At 52.2% G+C, this 13,870-nt stretch overlaps 1 pseudogene; it reads right to left on the bottom strand.

The window, feature by feature from the left end:
• The window catches only part of LOC119279610, a 116,759-nt pseudogene extending 110,863 nt beyond the window's left edge, over positions 1–5,896 (bottom strand).
• Between the last annotated feature and the right edge of the window lie 7,974 nt (positions 5,897–13,870).

Raw genomic sequence — 13,870 nt, 5'->3', positions numbered from 1 at the left:
GATCCCTCATGGATCAGCGAGGCTTCCGGGGAAGGAGTGGCAGCCGCAGCCTCAGGAGGGTGAGTGCGTCCTCTTAGCTACCCACGTCGACCACGGGTTTTCTCTACCGCCGAATCCTTTCTTTCGGGGATTTCTGAACTTCTTTGGGGCACAACTCCACCACTTCACACCCAACTCTATCGTCTATCTCGCTGCTTTCGTGTCCTTGTGTGAGAACTTCTTGGGTTGTCGGCCGCACTGGGGCCTTTTCAAACACATTTTCACCTGTCGCTCTCAGACGGTGAAAAAGGCTAGTCCGAGTGACGAGAAAACCCAAGTAATCCAGATGTGGAGTTCAGATGAGGAGTAAAAGTGCTTTTCCAGCCATGATCCTTCCCGAGTCAGTCCGAGGGTGGTAGTCGACCTGGTTCTACTGCCAAGACCAGCCGACGCCAGGGCCGTCGACTGGACTCCCTCCTTTCTCCATGGACCAAGTGAACAAGCCGTCCTCTCTGAAGGTGGTCCCGGAGGAGAAGGCTCAGGTTAAGGTGTTGGTAGAGCGTGTAGTCCAGCTCATCCGTGATGGGGTGACTGGCATGGATCTTCTGGAGGTTTTCCTTTGATGGCGCATTCAGCCACTTCAATATCGAGGCCACCCGATGTGGATGTACTCTGGTACCGAAGACACCACTCGGGTCCACCCAGAGGAGGTCGACGATGCCACACTGGAAAGGTGGATGACTGCCATCACAGGGAACAAAGATAACCCCCGTGGAGCCAGGAGGATCCCGCCACTCGACCAGTCTTACGAACCAGACAAGGTCTAATCACTTGCCTCCGACCATAATCATGTTTCCTTCATTCCATTTTGCTACAATTCGGTCGACTGACTTTTGTCTTGTTTGTTGTCTTCCAGGTCACTACCGAGATGTATTCGATGCCCAATGGGGTGCAAGAACAGCCCGAAGAGGAGGAAGGGAGCGGGGGTGAAAGTCAGGAGGAGTGGGAATCCGATGGCGAGGAGGGTGAAGAAGATGCCGGCTCTGATGAGGAAGAGGAGGAGGAAGTCGATCCTCCCCATACTGAAAGACGATCCAAGCTCGTCCATGACCCTGCAGTCGAGCGTGGCAAGGTTGCCGTGCCTGTTGGGCAGTCGACCAAACATCCTCGGACGACCTCTTCGGCGCCGACTGAGAAAGCGCCGAAGCATCCCCGAGCGGCGTCATCAAAACCGACGAAGGCCCTGCTGAAGATGAGGATGGTGATTCCCACTATTTTTGGGTAATGGCATAACTTGTGTTTTCTTGTTTAACATGGATACACTCTTGGTCGACTCGTTCGCTGACCGACTGATTTCTGAAATCGCAGTACTGCTACTTCTGAGACCTCAACCAGACATGAAGATCAAGAAATGGAGGATGTTGTCACTTCCAACCCTGGTATGATCTCTGTAGTTTTGCTTTCGGTCGATAGGATCTTCATTTTTAACTTTATCTTTTCTGTAGCTCCACCTAATATCATCATTGATCTCCCTGATGATGACGATGAGGAGCCATTGAGGCAGAGGAGGAACAGGAAGACGTCTGCTGGCAAGACCGCTCAGGTTGTATCAGCACCTAAGACGCTGGTTCCGGAGGGGGGCAATGTCACTCGGACTACCGTGTCCTTTGCTATGCCGTTGACGAGTGCTCGCCCTTCGTCGTCGAGTGCTGATCCGCCTTCCCTTTTCTCCACCCACCACGTCCCCGAGGACCAAGCAGGTGCTGCTAAAAAAGCTATACGCCAGGCGGGGGTCATGATGGAGCAGGTGAAGGCGATCTGAGACGCTAGCCAAGCGGCTTATGATGCAAGTTCAGCCCTTCAGAGCAATGTCCAGGTTAGTTGATCATCGCTTGTTCTGTTAGGATATGGTACCTGAAAACTTTTCTTTCTGAAGATCTTAGTATCTGTACACCCACTGGGTGTGTCGATTGAATATCTGGATTGGTGGGGGCACGCTGAGTGCACCCACTGGGTGTAGTCCCCGAGACTATGGTGGACTGCTGGCAGTCGACTATAGTCTTTATACCTTGAACTTTTTCTCTTTACTTTCTACTCGATCTGGTCGAATGGAATCATGGAACCAGTGAGGGCACGCTGAGTGCACCCACTGGGTGTAGTCCCCGAGACCATGGTCGACTGCTGGCAATCGACTATGGTCTGAAGAACATTTTTTTAAACTATGGCTAACTGCTGGCAGTTAGCCTTTTTGTCTCTTTTGGTCGACTGATCGACCCGAGCCGATAGAACCAGTGGGGGCACGCTGAGTGCACCCACTGGGTGTAGTCCCCGAGACTACAGTTGAATATTTTGATTTGGATGTAGTCTTAGAAATGCTATGACTTTTCTCTTAGTCACTCGGAAGTGACCTATCTTTGATGTCTGGCAATTGATCTTTCGCAGAAATCTTGCGAGCTTGTGGCTCGTTATAGTGAGTTGGAGAACAAGCATATCCAGCTCGAACTTGATGTGAAGCTTGTCCAGGAGAACTTCACGAAGGCGAAGGAGGAGGCAAAAGGTATGTTTGGTGAGAACCTTGATGACTGCCCTTATTTCTTGTCCATTCCTGAGTCTGATCTCACTGTCATTTTGCAGATAAACTGAAGGATGCTCTGAAGAAGAAGGACCTTGACCTCGCCGAGGCGCAGAAAGCGGCTTCGGACAAGATGAAACTCGCAGAAGAAAAGCTGGCTTCAATCAGCAAACTTGAAGAGGAGAATACCAATCTGAAAGCTGCTCTCGACGCGACCAACAAGGAGGTCAGTCGACTGAAGAATGATAAGATAGCCCTGAGCGACAAGGCTAGCGAACTAGCGGGAAAGAAGAATGATCTAGAGGTTTATCTGGGAGGGCTCGCCAAGAAGTTATTCCTCATGCTTGAAGGTAATCCCTTGTATCCGACTGGCTTGTAATTATGGACTTACCACAAAACTGCTGGCTTATCTTTGGGTTGTGTATACAGAGTTCTGCCAAAACTTTGAGGAAGAGACTGGTCGAGTGGAGACAAGCCTGGATCCCATCAACTCTCCTGTGAAGGATGAAGCCGCCATGAACGTGCTCCGATTGGAGTCTCGTGTTGCTGCTGTGGTCGACTATCTTGCTAGACTGAAGGTTGCAATGTCGCGCATCGACACAACACTCTGGCCGGGGGAAACACTTCAGAATGACCTCGAGTCTCTGATGACTCGACTGAACGAAGTTCCAAGTCGAGTGCAAGAATGGAAGAAGTCTTTTGCCAGGTGTGGTGGTGATGTTGCTCTGTCTCTGGTCCATGTTCACTGCAAGGACGCGCGAGAGGACAAGCTGGCGTCTCTCAAGGTGGCCAATACCAAGAAGAATGACTTCCGATCTTTCATGGACACCTTCATTGCTGCTGCCACTCGGATTGCAGATGGAATCGACCTGGACGAGTTTGTCGCGCCTTCCAGTCCTCCACAGGAGGAGTAAAAACTTCTATGCTTGATGCCTTAAATTTGCCTCGGAATGCCGAGTGGTTTGTAACCGGTAAACTTTAACAGGCTTGGTGCCTGAGCACTTCTGGATCCGTAGGATGCTATCTGAACTTGGTTTGCCGTTGAATATGTTTGCATTTGTCTTCGAGCGAACATTGTTCTTCGCTCGGAATATATGCTTGTGCTTGTGATGCACTCTTGCAGGTAGGAATGAAGCACAGATTGCAGTCGACTTGCGTCCTTGCAGATCGGGATGGAGTGCACATTGTATTTGTGGCGGAGCTCTGAAGGGGAAGGTAGCAGTCGACTTGCACCTCGTCATCCTTGCAGAGCGGAATGAATCTCATACTTAGGCTAGCACTGGGCTGCAGCTAAGCCCCCGAGTGGGATGTTTGGTCTCCACTCGGTAGGATTTTCAAAAACTTAGGCGAGCACTGGGCTGCAGCTAAGCCCCCGGGTGGGAGGTTTGCTCTCCACTCGGTAGGATTTTCAAAAACTTAGGCGAGCACTGGGCTGCAGCTAAGCCCCCGAGTGGGAGGCTTGCTCTCCACTCGGTAGGATTTTCAAAAACTTAGGCGAGCACTGGGCTGCAGCTAAGCCCCCGAGTGGGAGGTTTGCTCTTCACTCGGTAGGATTTTTTGTGACGTACCTCCGAAGGAGAAGGTAACAGTCGACCTGCACCTCGTCCTCCTTGCGGGGCGCATATTGTATTTGTGGCATAGCTCGGAAGGAAAGGTAGCAGTCGACTTGCGCCTCGTCCTCCTTGCGGAGCGCACATTTTATTTGTGGTGTAGCTCGGAAGGAGAAGGTAGTAGTTGACCTGCACCTCGTCCTCCTTGCGGAGCGCACATTGTATTTGTGGCATAGATCGGAAGGAGAAGGTAGAAGTTGACCTGCACCTCGTCCTCCTTGCGGAGCGCACATTGTATTTGTACTTAGGCGGGTACTTGGACTGCAGATAAGCCTCCGAGTGGGAGGCTGGCTCACCACTCGGCAGGATTTTGTTAAACTTAGGCGAGTACTTGGACTGCAGCTAAGCCTTCGAGTGGGAGGCTGGCTCACCACTCGGCAGGATTTTGTTAAACTTAGGCGAGTACTTGGACTGCAGCTAAGCCTCCGAGTGGGAGGCCTGCTCACCACTCGGCAAGATTTTGTTAAACTTAGGCGAGTACTTGGACTGCAGCTAAGCCTCCGAGTGGGAGGCTGGCTCACCACTCGGCAGGATTTTGTTAAACTTAGGCGAGTACTTGGACTGCAGCTAAGCCCTCGAGTGGGAGGCCGGCTCACCACTCGGTAGGATTTGAAAGTACTTAGGCGAAACGGATTCGCAGCTAAGCCCCCGAGTGGGAGACTGGCTCACCACTCGTCAAGGATTTTTTTTTACAAACTTAGGCGAAACGGATTCGCAGCTAAGCCACCCACTGGGGGACTGAGTAACAACAATCACTAGGAAAATTATAACACTCTTGTCTTTGATAAATAAACTACAAAAGTACTTTTATTACATCTCATCCGAGTGAATACTTAAGTATAAAAGGGGCGGAGCAGCTTCGTGTTCCATGCTCGGGGCTCGTCAATCTGGTGACCGACATTGTAAAGGCGGTACGCCCCGTTGTGGAGAACTTTGGTGACGATGAAGGGACCTCCCAAGTAGGAGCAAGCTTGTGTGGCTTCTGCTGATCCACTCGGAGAACCAAATCTCCTTCTTGGAAGGCTCGACTCTTCACATTTTTGGCATGGAAGCGACGTAAGTCCTGCTGATAAATGGTCGATCGGATTATGGCCATCTCTCTTTCTTCTTCTAGAAGGTCGACTGTGTCCTGTCGGGCTTGCTCTGCTTCATCTTCAGTGTAGAGTTTGACTCGAGGTGCGTTGTGAAGCAGGTCACTCGGCAGGACTGCTTTAGCTCCATAGACTAAGAAGAACGGAGTTCTCCCAGTCGACCGATTAGGTGTGGTCCTTAATCCCCAAAGTACTGACGGAAGTTCGTCGACCCATGCACCAGTCGCGTGCTTGAGACCGCGCATCAGTCGGGGTTTCAGCCCTTTGAGAGTTAAACCATTTGCTCATTCTGCCTGTCCATTCGACTGGGAGTGAGCAACTGAAGCATAGTCGACTCGTGTGCCCTGAGATGTGCAAAAGGCTCTGAATTTGTCGGAATCGAAGTTTGACCCATTATCAGTGATGATGCTATGTGGAACTCCATATCTGAATATCAACTCCCTGATGAAGCTGACAGCAGTGCCGGCATCAAGATTCTTGATGGGTTTAGCTTCAATCCACTTAGTGAACTTGTCGACTGCCACCAGCACATGGGTGAAGCCGCTTCTGCCTGTTCTTAGTGGCCCAACCATATCCAATCCCCATACAGCGAAAGGCCAGACGAGTGGAATGGTCTTCAAGGCTGAGGCGGGCTTGTGTGACATATTGGAGTAAAATTGACATCCTTCACACTTGTCGACTATCTCCTTTGCCATTTCATTTGCTCTTGGCCAGTAAAATCCTGCTCGGTATGCTTTAGCCACAATGGTTCGAGAGGACGCATGATGGCCACAGGTCCCCGAGTGGATATCGTCAAGGATTATCCGACCTTCTTCTGGCGTTATACATTTTTGACCAACTCCAGTCACGAGTGATGATCTGTACAACTGTCCCTTTATCACGGTAAAGGCTTTGGATCGGCGGACGATCTGTCGAGCCTCTTCTTCATTCTTTGGGAGCTCTTTCCTTAAGATATATGTGATGTACGGCTCTATCCAGCCAGGAGTGATGACCAACGCTTCCATGATCAGGTCGACCACCGCTGGAACTTCAACTTCAGTCGGATCTGTGACACTTTTTGGCTGCGGAGCTTCTTCGATAAAAGGATCTTCCTGAACTGATGGAGTATGGATATGTTCCAAAAACACATTACTGGGAATGGCTTCTCTCTTGGAACCTATCTTTGCCAAATCATCAGCCGCTTGATTCTTCAGTCGGGGTATATGATGGAGCTCTAACCCTTCAAATTTCTTCTCAAGCTTTCTTACTACATTGTAGTAACCAGTCATGGCTGGGCTTCTGACGTCCCACTCCTTCATCACCTGATTGACCACCAAATTTGAGTCGCCATAAACCATAAGGCGACGGACGCCGAGTGAAATGGCCATGCGCAACCCATACAAAAGTGCTTCATATTCTGCTTCATTGTTGGAGGAATCAAAGTGGATCTGAAGCACATATCTGAGCTTATCTCCTCGGGGGGAAACCAATACCACCCCAGCACCGGAACCATTCAACATCTTAGACCCGTCAAAGAACATGGTCCAGTGCTCCGAGTGAACTTGAGTCGGTAGTTGCTGTTCAATCCACTCGGCGATGAAATCTGCTACTGCTTGGGACTTAATGGCTTTCTTTGCCTCAAACTTGATATCAAGGGGAAGGAGTTCAATCGCCCATTTTGCCACTCGACCAGTCGCATCTCTGTTGTGCAGAATCTCTGCAATGGGGCGTCGCTGACGACTGTAATGGAATGATCAGAGAAATAATGAGCAACCTTCTTCATGGTCATGTAAATCCCATATACAAGCTTCTGATAATGAGGGTATCTTTGCTTCGATGGGGTCAACACTTCGGAAAGATAATATACTGGGCGTTGAACTTTGAAGGCTTTCCCTTCTTCTTCCCGCTCGACCGTAAGTATTGTACTGACGACCTATCCTGTGGCTGCAATGTAAAGCAACAAAGGCTCTTTGCTGATTGGAGCAGCAAGCACCGGCTGGGTGGAGAGCAGAGCTTTTAGCTCTGCAAACGCTGCATCAGCTTCTGGAGTCCACTCAAACTTGTGTGACTTCTTCATCAGTCAGCAAAGAGGCAATGCCTTTTCACCGAGGCGAGAGATGAATCGACTTAACGCGGCCAAGCATCCAGTAAGCTTCTGGACATCGTGCACACGCACGGGGCGTTTCATTCGGAGAATAGTGCCAACTTTTTCTGGGTTGGCGTCGATTCCTCGTTCAGAAACGAGAAAACCGAGTAACTTTCCGCCAGGAACTCCGAATGTGCACTTTGATGGATTAAGCTTGATATAATACCTCCTGAGATTGGCAAATGTTTCAGCGAGGTCAGTCAACAGGTCGGAACACTTCCGTGATTTGACCACAATATCATCCATGTATGCTTCCATGTTCTGACTGATTTGAGTGAGTAAACACTTCTGAATCATCCTCATGAACGTGGCTCCGGCATTCTTGAGGCCGAATGGCATGGTGACATAGCAGAAGCACCCGAATGGAGTGATGAAAGCTGTTTTGATCTCGTCGGGTCCATACAGACGGATCTGATGGTAACCGGAAAAAGCGTCTAAAAAAGACAGGCGCTCACATCCCGCAGTCGAGTCGACTATTTGGTCGATGCGGGGAAGAGGAAAATGATCTTTTGGGCAGCCCCGATTGATATGTTTGAAATCAATGCACATGCGAAGTGACTTGTCCTTCTTGGGGACCATGACGACATTGGCGAGCCACTCGGAGTGGTAAATTTCTCGGATAAACTCCGCTGCAAGGAGCCGAGCCACCTCCTCGCCAATGGCCTTTCTCTTCTGGACGGCGGACCGTCGAAGATGTTCTTTGACAGGTTTCACCTTTGAGTCAACTCGTAGACGATGCTCAGCCAGCCCCTTGGGAACACCCGGCATGTCAGCAGGCTTCCATGCGAAGATGTCCCAGTTCTCACGGAGGAACTGGATGAGTGCTTCTTCCTATTTAGAGTCGAGTGTTGTGGAGATATGAGTCGGAGCAGCACTGGGGTCGATCGGGTGAATGTGAACGGGCTTCGTCTCACCAGACGACTAGAACGCTGACTCTGTGGCGGGCTTCTTGGCCCGCAATAAATCACTCAGATCTGCATTTTTCTGGTATTCCTGCAGCTCCACCACTGTTATATGAGCATCGGCAATCTTTGAGCCCTTCTGAAAGCACTCTTCTGCCTTTTTCTGATTGCCAGTGATGGTGATCACACCCTTGGGACCAGGCATCTTCAATTTGAGGTACACGTAACATGGTCGAGCCATGAATCGTGCATAAGCTGGCCTGCCCAAAATAGTGTGATAAGCACTCTGGAAATCCACAACTTCAAATGTTAACTTTTCTTTGCGGAAATGCTTTGAATCGCCGAAAACCACATCAAGAGCAATTTGGCCGAGTGGCTCAGCCTTCTTCCAAGGAATGACTCCATGGAAACTCATGTTGCTGGAACTGAGTCTGGACATCGGAATGCCCATTCCCTTCAGCATCTCCGCATACAATATATTCAGGACGCTGCCACCATCCATCAGAACCTTAGTCAGTCGAGTACCTTCGACGACTGGGTCGACCACCAAAGCTTGCCTCCCAGGGGTGGCTATGTGTGTCAGATGATCAGACTGGTCGAACGTGATGGCGGTCTGAGACCATTTCAGATAACTGGACATCGCCGGAGCAACCATATTCACCTCACGGTTGATAACTTTCAATCGACTTTTGCTCTCAACATCAGCAAAAATCATCAGGGTGGAATTGACATGGGGGTATCCTCCATCACTATCCTCTTTGTCCTCAACCTTGTCCGACTCCTTTTCCTTATCTTTGGGTTGTTTCCCCTGAAACTGTTGGATTAAGAGTCGGCACCGGCGAGTGGTATGTTTCGGGTAAATGAAGTTACCCTCCTCGTCTTTCTTCGTGTGGATGTGGCATGGCAAATCCATCATGTTGTTTCCTTCCTTGTCCTTCACCTTCTTGGGGTTCCAAGATCCTTTGGGTTTCCCTTTAAACTTGCCTTGAGTCACGGCCAAGGCTTCTCCAGGAGCAGCTGGCTCGGCTTTTCGCTTCTGCTTCCGACTGGAGTTCCCTCCTCCAGTTTCATGAGCAGTCGGCTTGTACTTGCCACTCCGGAGTCGATCCTCTTCTTCACCATTCGCATATTTGGTGGCAATCTCCATCATTCGACTCAGAGTCATGTCTCTGGTCCGACCGAACTTCAAACTTAACTCCCTGTTCTTAACGCCTTCCTTGAAGGCACAGACTACTTGGTGATCAGATACATTCTCCACCGTGTGATGCAGTGTGATCCACCTCTGGTTGTAATCTCTCAGAGTCTCATTCGACTTTTGCATGCAAACCTGCAGCTCTGTCAACCCTGCTGGTCGCTTGCAAGTTCCTTCAAATGTCCTGACAAACACTCGGGCAAGATCTTCCCAAGTGTAAATGCTGCTAGGTGCCAACTGATTCAGCCATGCTCTGGCCGAGCCCTCCAACATAAGAGGTAGGTGTTTCATGGCCACCTCATCATTGCCGCCGCCAATCTGAACAACACTCGGTAGTCCTCAAGCCAAGTATCGGGCTTGGACTCACCAGTGAACTTACCAACTCCAGTCGCCAACCTGAAGTTGGGAGGAATCACCGCGGCCCTGATGGCTCTACTAAAACACTCTGGTCTTGAGACATGAACTCTGCTGCTGGTGGGCACATCTCTATCATGGCCTTCTCAGTGAGCTCTATTGCGGTCGACCAAACCCTGAACGATAATGGATCTCGCATCAAAGCCTGGTTCTCTGGGGTCGACTGGAACCCTTCGTCCAACACTGTGTTGGCGTCTGTCATCTTGCTGTCGAGGGGCGTACGACCCACCCCTTGGGGGAGGAGTGGGCACTCGACGCCGATCATCGCGATCGAATCGGCCGTCATACTGATCACGTCGACCTCCACGTCCCTCATGCCGCGGGGGCGATCTTGGGCTATGGGCTGACTGGACTGTATTCGCAGTGACAGATCTGCTGTGAATCCTATTACGCGACTGCGATACAGCTGAATTTTGATCTCCTACTGCCCGGAGTAAATCTCTGATCTGCATCAAGCCTCTGCCAGCCTCTGACTAAGAGGGCTGAATCGACTCTGCTATATGGGCTGCAGCTGCTAGATTCTAAATCGGGGTTCGATATACCTGAGTCGGTGGTGGAAAGAGCTGACGTCGACTGGAGTCTGGTACTCGTTGCCGCGCACGCTCGTCGAGTGCTCGTTGGAGGTTCTCCAGTCGAGTGCGCTCAGCCAAGTTGGCCAAACGCGCGTCCTCTAGGGCGCGAGCCTCGGGGGTTTCTCCTACGATAGGAGTATGCAGAGCATCCATGTTCCAGCGGCGAAGATCTTCCCTTTGCAGCGAAGTGAGTGGCTCGGGTTGATACTCCTCTTGGACCTGCGCTGGGTCGCCTCCGCCGTCCCCTCCGTCGGTGCGGGGGAAGCCGGGAGGACTACGCAGTCCATTGACCATCAGGACCTCCGCCGCTGGATCACTGTTGTCGCACTCGGATGCAGTCTCTACGGAGCCAGTCGACAGATCGAACAGGCCGTAGAGAGATCCGTCGGGCTCGATCGCCGCGACTTGGGAGGTGGCCGACTGGCGGGCCGCTGCGTGCCTCACCCACCGCTGAAGCCTCGACCGACCGGAGCGCTTGTGTTGGCGGGAGACGGGGAGGGAGGATGACGCAGAGGTCGACCAATACGGGGCCAACGGTTGCCGCAGCAGGACGCCGCGGACACATGCGCGAAAGTGTGTCGCCCCACGGACTGGGAGCGCGTCGATGTCGAGTGGAGCCTCCTGGAGCCAAGCGGAGTCGTCGGGGATGAACGTGAGCGCGCCGAGACGGATCTCGCGGCCCTCAACCAAAACTCCGCCAGAAACCATGATGAAGCTGATCGGAACAATCGCAACTTCTCTAATAAGTCACTAAGACACCTGCCCCAAGGTGGGCGCCAACTGTCGTGGTTCTAAGTCTGACAGTAGAATAGGGGGGTAGGTATGGAGAGGCAAGATCCTAGCTATGGAGTAGTTGTATACGCAAGGGATTTACGAGTTCAGGCCCTTCTCGGAGGAAGTAACAGCCCTACGTCTCGAAGCCCGAAGGCGGTCGACTGGATTATATGCGTATGAGTTACAGGGGTGCGAACCCTTGTGCCTGTGGAGGGGGTGGCTTATATAGAGTGCGCCAGGACCCCAGCCAGCCCACGTTACAAGGGATTTAAGGTACATTAAGGTCTGGCGTTACTGGTAACGCCCTACATAAAGTGCTATCATGACCATAAAGACTACTTAATAACAGGCCGTTTACGTGCAGAGTGACTCTAGGTCTCCTGGTGGTCGAGTGAATGGCTTCGTGGTCAAGTGTCTTTGAGTCCGTCGAGTGGAATCCTTCCAGGTCGACTGAAAGGTAGTTTCTACTATAGATGTCCTTGGGGAGGGTACCTTGGACAGGTCTATGACCCTACCCTAGGTACATGGCTTCATCATCGACCAAATCGTCGACTCCACCGCCGAGTGCGACCTGCTGTGTTTCTTGGATGCATTTTTGGGCTATCACCAAATCAAGATGGCGGTAGAAGACGTGGAGAAGACGGCTTTCTTGACCCCATGGGGGTGTACTGCTACACCTGCATGCCGTTCGGGTTGCGCAACGCGAGCGCAACCTTCGAACGGCTGATGCACATCGCCTTAGGCCGGCAGCTCGATAAAAATGCAGAGGCTTATGTCGACGACATTGTGGTGAAGTCTTGGGAGGCAAAGACCTTGATCCAGGATCTGGAAGAGACCTTCGCGAGCCTCTGCAAAGTGGACCTGCGACTCAACCCGGAGAAGTGCGTGTTTGGCATTTCTTCCGGTAAGCTTCTGGGCTTCCTCGTGTCCCACACAGGGATCGAGGCCAACCCAGAGAAGGTTAAGGCGATCGAAGACATGAGTCCACCGCAAACCCTCAGATAAGTGCAGAAGCTCACCGGACGTGTGACTGCGTTAGGACGCTTCATCTCCAAGCCGGGGGAGCGCGCCTTGCCTTTCTTCAAGCTGATGAAGAAGAAGGGCCCGTTCGAATGGACACAGGAGGCCGACCAAGCGTTTCAAGACCTCAAGAAGTACCTGACCAGCCTCCTATGATGGTGGCACCACGCCCTCTCGAGCCCCTGGTGCTCTACCTCGCCGCCACACCCTACTCCGCCAGTGCAGCTCTAGTGGCGGTTCGGGAAGAGCGCCAGACAAAGGCTGCGTCAGGACCGGCCACGGCCTCGGCAGACGGAGACCAGCCCCAACAGGAAGATGCCCCTAGGGCTGAAGAGGCCGCACCAGGCAGCCAGGTGCTGGGAGCCCGTTGTCTCAGGAGGCGCCTAACCCTCCGGAGGGCACGGACCTCGTCAGCACATTCACCCTCGTCGAGCATCCGGTGTATTTCATCAGCACGGTGTTGCGGGATGCAAGGGCATGATACCCCATGCCTCAAAAGCTCTTCTTTGCACTGCTGGTGGCCTCGCGTAAGTTGTGGCACTACTTTCAAGGTCACCCCATCAAGGTCGTCTCGGCCTACCCATTGGAACAGGTACTCAGGAGTCCCAACTCCGCTGGAAGGGTCGCCGAGTGGAACATTGAGCTGCAAGCGTTTAAGTTGGAATTTAGCACAACCAGGGTCGTCAAGGGAGCCGCACTTGCAGATTTTGTGGCAGAATGGACAGAGGCGCCAGGCTCAAAGCAGGTGAAGATCGGTCACTTTCCTCAGGAAGTGGCACCGGATGGCTGGGTCATGTACTTCGATGGAGCATTCTCGCGGCACGGCACGGGGGCTGGTGCAGTGCTTATATCCCCCACTCAGGACAAGCTCTATTACACCGTGCAGCTCTGTTTCCAACATGGCGAGAAGGTCTCCAACAACATTGCAGAATATGAGGGCCTCATAGTAGGCTTGAAAGTTGCAGTAGCACTGGGGGTGAAGCACCTCATCATCAAGGGTGATTCACAGCTCCGCGTCAACTTCTCCAACAAGGTGTACGAGCCGAAGGACGAGCACATGGAAGCGTATCTTGCAGAGGTGCGCGGGATGGAAAAGCAGTTTTGGAGGCTGGAGTTGCAGCATGTGCCCCGTGACACCAACCAAGAGGCTGATGACATCGCCAGGAGGCATCCAGGTGGCTGCCTCAGGAGCCTGGCATTTTCGAGGAACGGCTCTTCAAGCCATCGGCAGTGCCGTCACTGTCAAGCACAGCGCAGCCTTGGGAGGAACTCCCTCAGCCACCTGCCACAGGGGCCCCGGCCTGTGGCCCAACCTCGGGAGCACGCTTACTCCTGGTGCTGGAGCCTCAAGAGGGATGCGGGACTACGGAATTCAAGGACTACCTGATGCAAGGGACGCTGCCAGAGAAAGAGGAGGACGTGGAATGCGTGGCCCGGCAGGCCACGGCCTACTGCATCCAAGACGGAGAGCTCTACCAGAAGCGGCCAAATGACCTTTCCCTACATTGCATCTCTAGGGATCAGGGGAAGGAGTTGCTGGCTGACATACACAGTGGAGATTGCGGACACCACTCGTCGTCATGGACCCTCGTCGGTAAGGCGTTTCGCAGCGGGTTCTA

Source organism: Triticum dicoccoides, chromosome 3B (assembly GCF_002162155.2).
Source record: "Triticum dicoccoides isolate Atlit2015 ecotype Zavitan chromosome 3B, WEW_v2.0, whole genome shotgun sequence".
Taxonomy (NCBI): domain Eukaryota; kingdom Viridiplantae; phylum Streptophyta; class Magnoliopsida; order Poales; family Poaceae; genus Triticum; species Triticum dicoccoides.
This window is presented reverse-complemented; position numbering and strand designations above follow the sequence as displayed.